Source organism: Anolis sagrei, chromosome 5, assembly GCF_037176765.1.
Source record: "Anolis sagrei isolate rAnoSag1 chromosome 5, rAnoSag1.mat, whole genome shotgun sequence".
NCBI classification, from domain to species: Eukaryota; Metazoa; Chordata; class Lepidosauria; order Squamata; family Dactyloidae; genus Anolis; species Anolis sagrei.
Window position 1 is genome coordinate 175684422 of NC_090025.1, and position 12069 is coordinate 175696490.

A 12069-nucleotide genomic window follows, 5' to 3' on the forward strand; every position below is an offset into this window, starting at 1 on the left:
AGCTAGGTGTGAATGTTTCAGCTGATCACCTTGATTAGCATTTGATTGCCTGGCAGTGCCTGGAGCAATCTTTTGTTGAGAGGTAATTAGATTAATTAATATATTGTATGTACATATAACTTGTAAACCACTTTGAGTCCCCTTCAGGGTGAGAAGGGTGGGGCATAAATGTTGTAAATAAATAAACAATGAGGTGGCTATACATTTCTCTTCTAATCACAGGATGCCTCAAACCTACACCTATTGATAGACTCTATAAACTGGCTGGCATTGACATCCCCCCCCCCCCCCATGTGTGACAGGCAGTAGCTGCCAACTGTGGGCCCTTCCGCACAGCCATATAACCCAGAATATCAAGGCAGTAAATTCAACAGTATCTGCTTTGAACTGAGATATCTGAGTCTACACTACCATATATTCCAGTTCAAAGTAGATACTGTGGGCTTTTATTCAGCTGTGTGGAAGGGGCCTAAGAGAGAAATAAGGTTGAATACTGTGCAAGCCACCCACAGCATGGCTATCGGCCGCCTCCCAGTAGAGTCAAATCAAGGAAACGTTTCATGAGAACCACCACTCCTTTTAATGTTTCTCCAGCAACAACAATAATATCCCTCTGGCCAGCTAAACCAGGCAATTCCAACTGGATAGTCCCCTACGAGGGTCTTCCCCTAGGGGCAAACAAAGAATGGGCAACATGGAAGTCCCTGAACAGATTCAGAAGTGGAGTTGGCAGATCAAAAGGCAACCTGGTAAAATGGCACCACTTTGAAGAGTCCACCTTGGGCAACTGTGAAGCAGAACAACTCACCATCTGTATGCTTGTCCACAATGCCCTGCCTCATGCACAGAGGAAGAACTGTTTAAAGCTACAGACAATGCATTCACTGTTGCCTGTTTTTAGTCTACAATTATTCAGCCACTTGTGTTTCCTCTATTTTATCAGTTTTATAATGGTTTATTTATGAAATGCTTTTGACACTAAATAAATAAATAAATAAATAAATAAATATCTCCACGGTTTTTCTTTCCTAACAAAATCCATGTCTTTTATTAAAACATTGCATGTAGATATCTCACTATTATGACACACACACACACAATCTAGGTATATATATGTATACACACAAAGACAGGTTAAGACCTGGTTGTTCGAGCAGGCATTCAAAAAGGCAGTGTAACAAATATCGGAACAGGGAACGACTACATGACGAGATTGGATCTTGATTTTAACTAAGAGATGCTATGAGTTATGTTGTATTGACTTTGTATTATTGTATATTGATGCCATGGTTTTTAATTGTTTTAATTGTTTTATGATGTTAAGGATTGAATTTTTGCTACTGTAAACTGCTTTGAGTCACCCGAGGGCTGAGAAAAGCGGTATATAAATGGAGTAAATAAATAAATATTGATGCCACTATTGTATGAGTGTACACCTATGCATATATAATATATAAATCCACATCTTTATTAAAAACATTGGAGATTGCATGTAGAGATCTCATTATTATTACTGTATATGTGTGTGTATATTTATATAAACATCTCTATAAATGTGTGTGTACATATGCATATGTGTGTGTGTGTATACACACACACACACACACACATACATACATACATACATACACACACACATCTACATACAGACAGTCCCCAAATTAGGTTCTATAGGTGTTTCTTAAGTTGAATTTGTATGTAAGTCAGAACAGGTTCATTTTGAAAGTGTCACTCCAGCTCTATCTGTCTGTCTGTCTATTATTATTATTATTATTATTATTATTAAACTTTATTTGTACCCCGCTAGCATCTCCCAAAGGGACTCGATGCGGCTTACAACAGGCCGGAGCCCAGCACAACACAATACAACAATACAACAATACAATACATAGCAAATAAAACAGTTTAAGCAGAGAACAATAGCAATAAACAATACAACGGGACATATTAAAAAACTGAGCCGGCTGGGGTGGGGTACAAAATTAAAAGTGCTGGGAAAAGTGTCGGGGGATATGAGATTAAAGTATAAGTGCGGTGTGCGTTGAGAGTGGTCTTGACTCTACTAAAGTGCTTCTGGGCTTTGATAGTGGGGTTCCTAATCTGAGAAGGCACGTTGGAATAGCCAGGTTTTCAGGTTTTTTCTAAAAACCGCCAAGGTGGGGGCCTGTCTGAGATCTTTCGGGAGGGCATTCCAGAGGCGGGGGGCCACCACAGAGAAGGCCCTGTCCCGCGTCCCCACCAAACGCGCCTGCGAGGCGGGTGGGATCACGAGTAGGGCCTCTCCTGATGACCGGAGCGAGCGTGTGGGTTCGTAGACTGTGATGCGGTCTCGAAGGTAGGATGGTCCCAAACCGTTCAGGGCTTTGTAGGTAAGCACCTGCACCTTAAATTGGGCTCGGAAGATAAACGGCAGCCAGTGGAGCTCCTTGAACAGGAGGGTTGACCTCTCTCTGTAAGGGGCCCCCGTTAGCATCCTGGCTGCTGCCCGTTGGACCAGTTGGAATTTCCGAGCCGTTTTCAAGGGCAGCCCTACATAGAGCGCATTGCAGTAGTCCAGTCTAGAGGTGACTAAGGCATGGACCACCCCGGCCAGATCAGCCTTCGCGAGGTACGGGCGCAGCTGGCGCACAAGTCTCAGTTGTGCAAAAGCCCCCCCCCCCCCGGCCACCGCCGACGCCTGAGCCTCAAGCGTAAGTGATGAATCCAGGAGGACTCCCAAGCTGCGGACCTGTGGCTTCAGGGGGAGTGTAACCCCGTCCAACACAGGTTGCCACCCTATACCCCGGTCTGGTTTGCGATCAACCAGGAGGACCTCTGTCTTGTTGGGATTGATCTTCAGCTTGTTCGTCCTCATCCAGAGAGACACAGCAGCCAGGCACTCTAGCACCCGAGAGGCCTCCTTGGAATTAGGTGGAAATGAGTAGTAGAGTTGTGCGTCATCTGCGTAGAGATGGCACCCAACTCCAAAACTCCGGATGACCTCTCCCAGCGGTTTCATGTAGATGTTAAAAAGCATGGGAGATAAAATAGAGCCTTGCGGGACCCCACAGGTCAAAGGCCAGGGGTCCGAGCAGGCATCTCCCAGCTTCACCATCTGGGTTCGTCCCTCCAGGAAGGACCGGAGCCACGATAGAACCGTGCCCCCAAGGCCCATCCCCGAGAGCCGACCCAGAAGGATACCATGATCGATGGTATCGAAAGCCGCTGAGATGTCCAAGAGGACCAGCAGGGTTACACTCCCCCGGTCCAGTCCTCTGCGGAGGTCATCCACCAAGGCGACCAAGGCTGTCTCGGTGCCATGACTAGGCCTGAAACCAGACTGTGCCCGATCCAGGTAATTGATGTCATCCAGGAAGCTCTGGAGCTGGAGGGCAACCACCCGCTCCAGCACCTTACCCAAAAAAGGGAGGTTGGAAATCGGTCTGTAATTGTTCAGCACCGTAGAGTCAAGGGATGACTTCTTCAGGAGTGGACGAACCACAGCCTGTTTCAAGCTGGATGGAAAAATCCCTTGCTCCAACGATGCATTGATGATCAACACAACCCAATCAACCAACCCCTCCTTGGCAGATTTAATAAGCCAGGATGGGCAAGGGTCAAGAGCCGAGGTGGTCGCCCTCACAGCCCCAAGAACCTCCCCCACAGTCTCAGGAAGAACAAGCCGAAAAGAATCCCACAAAATTGGACAAGCAGATGCCTCGGTCACCTCTCCTGGCACTGCGATAGAATTGGAGTCGAGCTCAAGACGTATCTGGGCAACCTTGCCTGCAAAGTGGTGTGCGAAATCGCAACACCGAGCTGCTGGGTCGTCAGGGGTCTCCTCCACCGCAGGTGGGTGAAGGAGCTCCCCAACAACCCGAAACAGTTCTGATGACCTATTTGTTGCAGACGCTATCCGGGCGGTCGTGAAAGATTCCCTGGCCGCCCGTATAGCCACGGAGTATGCCTTAAGAGAGGCCATAGCCCGTGCTTGATCAGACACGTCCCGAGATTTCCTCCACTTGCGCTCTAGCCCCCTTCTCGTATGCTTCATCGCAGCCAACTCCTCGGTGAACCAAGGGGATGGCCTGCCATGACGCAACGAGATGGGGCGTTCGGGAGCGATCGTGTCTATCGCCCTGGACATCTCCCTGTTGTAAAGGTCGACCAAGGCGTCGACAGGATCGCCAGGTTCCATGGCAGGAAGAACCCCAAGATTCCTCAGGAATCCATCCGGATCCATCAGTCTCCTGGGGCGGACCATCTTAATTTGTCCTCCACCCCTGCGAAGGTTAGGGGTCGCAGCAAGCCTGAAGCTAACCAGATAATGATCAGACCATGACACTGGAAGGATGTTTGTTCTTCCACTCTGATCATTCCACTGTCCGCTACAAAGACTAGGTCAAGAGTGTGTCCAGCCTGATGGGTGGGTCCTGATATAATTTGTGACAGTCCCATCGTCGTCATGGCGGCCATAAAGTCCTGAGCTGCGCCTGACAAGGAAGTCTCAGCATGAATGTTAAAATCTCCCAACACCACCAAGTGCTGGGAGATCAGGGCCGAATTAGAAACTACCTCCGCTAGCTCAGACAGGGAAACTACTGGGTCGCGGGGTGGACGGTACACCAGCAGAAACCCCACACTGTCACGGTTCCCCACCCTCAGGTGGACACACTCGAACCCAGGTGCTTGCGGTACAGCGCATCTGGCCACGGCGATGGATTGCCGAAAGACCACTGCGACCCCTCCTCCCCGCCCCCCTTGTCGGGCCTGCTGATGCACCCCAAAACCCGGTGGGCACAGCTGGGAGAGATTTACTCCCCCCAGCTCATCCAACCAGGTTTCCGTGATGCATGCCAGATCCGCTCTCTCATCCAGGATCAAATCCTGAATGGCAGAGGTCTTACCATTGACGGATCTGGCATTGATCAGCAGGACCTTCAGACCAAGGGGACTGCCATGGCGCCTACCACTTCCTACCTTCTCCAGGGTCGCAAGAACTCTATTGCGCTTCTCCCTGGGATGATGGTAACCCACGAGTCTCCTCCCCCACACGACTTGGATGGAACCCACCTGCTCAGCCCCCCCCCCTCCCATCTGGTTAGAACCTGTGGCTAGTCAACTTTCGGAAGAGGTGATGCTGGAGTATAATCTCCCTTGGATGTTAGATAGGGATGCTTCCGATGATGGAGTGGGCGGAGAGTCAGTAAATGAGCTAAGTGGACTGAATAGGGGGAGTGTCCTTGGGCGAGAGAGAGTGGCTGATTGTGCAAAAACAGCTGGGGCAGATGGGGTCTCGAGTTGTGAAGGGACAACAGGGGCGGATGGGGTCTCAAATTGGTACAAACCAGGAGGGGGAGCCCTAACCGGGGAAGTGTCTATGGAATTCTCGCGGGGGCTTGATGGAACAGAGCGAGAAGTCACCCCGCTGTCAAGGAGGGGGCGGATGAAGGGGTCTACAACTACTCTTCTGATGGTGATGCCCCATCTCTTTAGACAAGGTTGCATTTTCATTAGCTCGCCGAGCCACTGGTTGTCTTCTGGTGTGATTAGAAGACGCGAGGGACGGTCAGGTGATTGATAGTCCCTCCACAGCCATGTAATGGCCTCCAATCTTATTTCCCATGGTCTCTTTCCTAGAATTTGGGCTAATGAAACACAAACCACCCTCCTAGAAGTCCATCTATCTATCTATCTATCATCTATTCTTTGGATAGTATAGGGAAGGGTTAACACCCCTGTGGTGTTTAGTTTACTGTCTGTGTCCCTGTTCAAAAGATTTCCCCTCACTTTCTGTCCCTGTAATATTTGATTTTGAAAAAAAAATGGCTTGTTGTGGAAACAAGAATTGGTAAAAGCTTCACTTGAGAAATCTTTTTCCCCATGATAACTCTTGCAGGAGTGAATACATTTCCCTTCCAAGGATAGATTTCTCCTACTTCCTGATGTCTCAGCCCTGTTTTTAACTAGGAGTTGTTTCTAACTCTGGGACTCTGTGTGTCTATCCACATCTTGATTAAAATATTGGAAATTGCATGTTAAGATCTCACTATTCACTATATATATGAGTGTGTGTGTGTATACTGTGTGTATGTGTGTGTATGTAAATCCACATCTTGATTAAAACTTGTGATTACATGTCAAGACCTCACTATTATGACTCCGTATATACAAATCTACATACTTATTAAAACATTGATCTCATCTCTCATCTCATTTTTATATACACACACAGACACACACACATGTATTTTTGTTGTGTGCCTTAAGTCATTTCCCATAAATGCACACTCAATATTCTTTTTCCTTTTTTTATTTTATTTTATTGGTACATCCATTCAATTAACAAACTTTTGCCATTCAGGTCTTATATCAATATACATTGTTCCAAAAATCACTTTACCTTAATTGATGCTTTATCTATTCCTTGGATGTATATCACCCATTTCCCATGCCCTCCCATGAAACTATTCATTCAATTTTACAATATCAAAAGTGTTCCCCATTGTTGTCAAATGTAATCACTATGCCTGTTATTATTGGCACTAAAAATAACCCAACCCCAATTATGTTTATTATTGGATTTTGTCTAGTATTACCAAAAAGTAAGGGTGGCATTTTGATCACAATTTCAATGCAATCCTATTGTTTCCCCTATGGCTGTGTACCTTTAAAGTAGCTTCTGCATTATAGTGACCTTAGATAACCCTATCTGGATTGTTTTTGTCAAGAATTATTCAGAGCAGACTTGTTGCCTTTACCTTCCTGAGGCCGAGAGAATATGCTTTGCTCAAAGTAACCCTACTACAAAAGAAAATAGGCCCCATCTACAATGCATACAATGCAGTTTCAAACTGCATTATATGGTCAGTGTAGATGGGGCAATCATTTAGTGGCTTGCACATTTAACTTTCAGACTTAGGGACAATCACGAATAAAGCTTTAGCTGTAAAAAATGTATAATAGAATTTGTATAGTAAATTGTCTACATGAAATTCTAAGAACTAAACAGACGAGGGCGCTAGAAATCCACGTTAAGTTTTCCTGTGTTGATAAATTTCTTCTATTTATTTATATAGTTCAACAGGGAGGTACAATATGTACTAAGTGTTTGTGTGTACAAACACGAACAGCACAATGTGTACTATGTGTATGTGTGTCTGTATACGTGTATACAGTGCAATCCATTTGTATTACCAAGGTGCTTTACAGAGGATAAGAGAGCAGCTGCCTGCCTCAATGTACTTATTACCCCAAAAAGAGGAAAAACAGAGGAAGGGTGCATCCACACTGTAAAAATAATACAGCACATTCATTCCACAGCATTGAGCTATTCCTGTTGAGGTGCTGCCAAACTGCATTAGATCTACAGTGTAGATAGATCCTAACTACTATTCACAAGTTTGAATGAATCAGCAGAACACAACTCCATTTCACTCTGTTCCTTAACCAATACTGTGTATTCTATTTTATCCTACCCTTCCTTCAAGGATCTTTTGCATCTTCATTTTTAAACCTTTCTTGATGGTTTGTCTTGATCTTGCTCTGGCTTCTAGGCAGTTGATATCCTCAATAGCTTAACAAAGCATGTTGAAATTTTTGGTAATGGATGCTAGATGGCACTATATCCCTTTGCAAAGAGTTGTGTAATTCTTCCAAATTACCATGCGCACATGCAAGCCTTTTAAAACTTAGAGGTTTTTATTTGTTTTGGTAATTTGATACAGTATGCATGATAGAAAAGTTTAATAAAAGCTAAACTCATTTTATGTTGTGATTTCCCTACCAAAATCACACCAGATAATTTATTAGTCAACATGAGACCTTGTTTCAGTAGATTGGCTACATATTAGGAAAGTGACAAGGCAACACTATCCTCTGCTTTTTATTTGTTTGTTTTGTTTCTTCAGTTTTTGGTTTTGGCAGGATTTATTCCAACCAGTTTTGATTATTATTTTTTGCCTTTATCTTCCTCTGAATCCTCCAGAGACATTTCATTGGTATTGTGTGAACAGATTAGGCTTCTAAAAGGTACTGGTTCATCCAATATTATAATGTTGCTGTTGTTATTATGTCTGTGATCTTAAAGCAGAGCTACATTCACCTCATGAATATTAGACTTTGATTAGAAATTAGAAATTGAATGTAATAAATATGACTGCATCAAGTAACGAACAATTCTAAGGAATATAAACAAGACATTATGTATAACCGTGATCAGAGAGCCCCCAGTGGTACAATGGGTTTAACCCTTGTGCCGGCAGGACTAAAGACCACAGGTTCCAGGTTGGAATCCAGGGACAGCGTGGATGAGCTCCTTCTGTCAGCCCCGGCTCCCCATGCGGGGACATAAGAGAAGCCTCCCACAAGGATGGTAAAAACATCAAAACATTTGGGCATCTCCTGGGCAACATCCTTGCAGACGGCCAATTCTTTCACACCAGAAGTAACCTGAGTCTCAAGTCACTCCTGACATGAAAAAAAAAATCAGAGATCTAATTGGTTTGGAATTCACTGTTAACTGAAGGAAAAACAAAAGTAGTTCTTAAATACTTCTCCCAAAAACAGAAATTGGCACAAGGGTTTCATTCACATTCACTCATTTGGTGATATGAAGTCACTGTAAATTCTCAAAGGCATGCCACCAACAGCTCTGTACATTCAGGATTTCACTTCTAATGGGTCTAATTGTGCTTTATTGCATGATTTAGATTTCTAAAGTTCTTATTTTTGAGTAATTATCTTGTCCCAAAGGGGAACCTTATGCCCTCTGTATCTTTACATTGTATTAGCCAAATTACTTGGTGAGGATTTAGAAATGAGATTACACTAATCCTTTTTTAGAACATTTTTGATTAACTTTTGATGTACAAATACCCTGATTAATCTATCAGAGGACTGAGAGAGAGAGAGTTTCAGAGAAATAGAAGTAGTCAAAATTTACTTTTTCTCTTTTGCTAATCACTCTAATTGAGACTGATGGGCTTCCACATGATGTTGGATGGCAACATCCAGCATTCTTTCCTAGTGGCTGCCCTGGCTTGGTCTGCTAGGACTTGCAGTTTAACAATATGATTGCTAACCCTGCTTTTGTACACTTATGATTGCACTCCCATCCATCATAGCAATATCATTATCAGATTAGTGAATGATACAACAGTGGTGGGGCTTATCTCTGTAGGGGATGAGTCTGCCTATCGTGATGAGGTGGATCAGCTGCTGTCGTGGTGCAAGGACAATAATCTGGTTCTTAACATCAATAAGACCAAGGAGCTCACAGTGGACTACAGAAAGAATAGATCAGAAGTTCAGCACTTGATCATAAATGGAGACCAAGTGGAATGGATGGCCAGTTTTAAGTTTCTGGCTGTAACTGTTAAGAAGGATTTGACCTGGGACACTCATACGGCAGTGTTGGTGAAGAGGGCCCAACAGAGAAACTGTTAAGGACCCAACAACTGAATGAAAAACTGCTGATGACTTTCTACTGCTGTGCTATAGAGAGTGTCCTAGCCTACTGTATCTGCATTTGGTAACTGCACAGTGGCAGATAGGAAGGTGCTCCAAAGGGTCATCACTGCTGCACAGAATCATTGGTTGCTTTCTGCACTCTTTGAAAAAACTTTATAAGGACCTCTTCACATGGGGTTGAATTTGGCAGCATGCACCGATGTAGCTCCAGTCACCTACCAAGTCTGCTGGCTCCCATCAGATGATGCTAGTGCGGCTCTGTGGGTAAAGGAGGGTGGAGCCGGTGAATTGCTGCCAGGGAAACATGGGAGCCAGACCTCCCATGTTGCCATTGCAATGTATAGGAGAAAGACGCACGCACCATGCGCACTCATGCTTCCTCCCATTTGATTGCCATGGCTGGACCTGGGCGATACAGGCCATAAGGCGCCAGGTTCCCCATTCCCCTCTATGAAGTGGAGCACTGGTGGCGGCCATATGATGACATTTTAAGTCCAGCAGCCTGAAGAAAGCTCAGAACATTCTTAAGGACCCATCTCACTCGGCATATTCTTTAAAAAAAAATTACCATCTGACAGATGGTACAGGGTGACAAAAACAAGGACAAACAAACTGAGAGATAGCTTTTATTATAGAGCTGTAATTATATAGAACTCCATGGTTTAGCATTTATGTTACTTTGGGGGCTGTGCAGTGGTAGTTGGAGTGTGGGCAGGGATTAATGTGTTGTTTTGTGATGTGTGCTGTGGAAAGCATTTAATTTTGTTATACAATGTACAGTGACAATAACGTTATTCTATTCTGTTCTGTTCTGTTAATGTATACATTTCATAATAATGGTATTTACAGAAATTGCAGACAACGAAGCACATGAAATAGTACCTCTTTGAGATTTCTTGGCAGGATTACTTGCAGCCTCACAGAACTTTTCAATTTTTGTCATTCTCACTGTATAAGTTCCAACTTGTCAATATCCTGCCTAAATTGTGGTGTACAGAACTGTGGTGCACAATGTTCAAGTATATTGCTCCCACTAGTGGGACACGAAACAAGACTCCCAAGGAGATCTCAATTCTCATGCAGGTACATATAGGAAAAGGCATTCCTTCAAGTATTGAGTACTCAAAGTTACTTGGTAACAACTTTCAAAATCAAAGACAGATTAGGCATTCTTTATCTGAAATTCCGAAATACACCAAATCCAAAATCATCCCAATGGGTGACTGAGACAATGACACATTTGCTTTCTCCTGGCCCAATGTACATAAACTTTGTGTCTTGAAAAAAGTATTAAATAATTACATTCAGTCTATGTTTATAGAATGTGTATGAAATATAAACGAAATTCATTTTTGGACTTGAGTCCTACCTCCAAGATATCTCATTATGTACCTACAGTACAACCCTAGATTTGGGGGAGATATGTTTAAAGACTTCCAAAACCCTGGGAAATTTCTTCCTTTCTTGATTCACTTTAACTGCAGTTTGCCAGTATTCCATGTTTCAGGGTTTTTTGCTTGTAAAAAAAATGGGGAAACACTTACTATATTAGAAATGTTGAGCTGGCATGAGGGTATGAATGGGAGATATGTTCCCCCTTCAATCTGGCACCATAGATTATTTTGTGTAATTGTGTACAGGACAGAAACATTCTCTGAGTAGACATACCTGGGTTGTTCTGCTAAGGAGCTAGTGTGGGGCTCTAAATAGTTTCTTACAACAAATCCATGTACTCAGTTTTGTATAGATATTATGTTGACACTCATTATTGCTCTACAAGCTAGTATCATGAAGAAAGGGTAACATCTGCCGAAGGGTATATTGGTGAGTCCAAGAAATGTCATTGCTTCTCCCGCTCCTGTTCTTTTCCTAGTGGATCAGTTTAGATACATTTTCTGTTAGTCTGTTTAACATGGCCCTAGAAAGTTGATGCGGACTGTTTTTTCACAGGGTACATTTCTGTCTTTATGAGAGAATTATTGGACTAAATGCTAAAAGACAAGCACAGCAAATGTTACATCACAGCTCTGATATTTCCTTAAAAATCCTTATCCCTTAAAATGTTTAATATGAAAAGTAACATCATGTTGTGGAGAGGAAAATAGTGATGCTTGTCAGGTTTTGGGGTAAGAGATTTCATGATATGTCTGCAGCTATTTGGGGTTTTCTTCCATGTCAGGAGCGACTTGAGAAGCTGCAAGTCACTTCTGCTGTGAGAGAATTGACCATCTGCCAGGAACATCTGACCATCTGCCAGGTGTCCAAGGGACACCTGTGGGGTTATATATTACCATTCTTGTGGGAGGCTTCTCTCATGTCCCCGCATGGGGAGCTGGGGCTATCAGAGGAAGCTCATCTGCGATCTTCCTGAATTTAAACCTCCAACCTGTTGGTCTTCAGTACTGCTAGCACAAGGGTTTAACCATGGCGTCACCTCAGGCTGGTAAATATCTTCCAATGTTGAACATTACTGACTAGGAGAAGATGTCCCACATCTCTCAACTGCTATTGAATCACACTAAGCCTAAGAATCCATACTAATCAATTATATCACTTTGATACCACTTCAATTGCCATTGTTAGCAAATTCTAGGATTTGTAGTTTCATGTTGCTGTTGT